This window comes from Halyomorpha halys, unplaced genomic scaffold (assembly GCF_000696795.3).
Source record: "Halyomorpha halys isolate HHAL.00 unplaced genomic scaffold, Hhal_1.1 Scaffold233.1, whole genome shotgun sequence".
Classification (NCBI taxonomy): domain Eukaryota; kingdom Metazoa; phylum Arthropoda; class Insecta; order Hemiptera; family Pentatomidae; genus Halyomorpha; species Halyomorpha halys.
The window spans coordinates 674,609-675,742 of NW_027111122.1; positions in this window are offsets into that span (position 1 = coordinate 674,609).

Consider the following 1,134-nt stretch of genomic DNA (forward strand, 5'->3'; position numbering starts at 1 on the left):
AGATTTTAAAATAGGAATATCGATATTTTATTTTAATAATTACATATTTATTTTGATATTTTACCTTGTTGTAATATCGATATGGAATATAAGCAACAATATTCCGACATTAATTGATGGAAATATCGATATTTTGATTAAAAGAGTAGAAAATTAAATAACGATTTTAAATAGGAAAATCGATTTTTTATCTTGTAATATCGATATGGAATATAAGAAACACTATTCCGAAAAAGTTTTAATGAAATATCGATATATTTTTTAAAAAGACTAGAAAATTGGATAAAGATTTTGAAATAAGAATAACCATGTTTTATTTTGATAATCACATATTTCTTTCGATATTTTGTGTTGGCGTAAAATCGATATGGAATATGAGCAACTATATTTCGATATTATTTTGTCAAATTAACGATATATTTTTTAAAATATCTAAAAATCGATTTCAAATTTTATATATAGTAATTAAAATAGGAATATCGATATTTTATTTTGATGAATACATATTTATTTCGATACTTTACATAGCTGTAATATCGATATATAATATTAGCAACAATATTCCAATATTATTTTATCAAAATATCGATAATTTGTTTAAAAAGACTAGAAAATTTTAAAATAGGAATATCGATATTTTATTTTGATATTTACAAATTTATTTCGATCTTTTACATTGTTGTAATATCGATATGGAATATAAGCAACAATATTCCGATATTATTTTATCGAAATATCAATATTTTGTTGAAAATGACTAAAATATCATATAGAGATTTTAAAGGAGTATCGATATTTTATTTAGATAATTACATATTTTATTCGATATTTTATATTTTTGTGATATCGATATGGAATATAAGCAACAATATTCGGAAATTATTTTGTTGAAATATCGATATTTTGATTAAAAAGAGTAGAAAATGGTATAGGAATTTTTTTTTAAATTATTTATTTAATGTAATTTACAATTGTACAAAATTATACAATAGGTAAATATGTAGTATGTTTCATATACACTTGAAAATCTTGGGAAGGAACCATCCATTGGCGGTACTTCAAACATTAATTTAAATTAGAAGGTCCTGTGGCCATCTTCTTTTCAGACGCCTCGGAGGATTATCAGGGATTGTT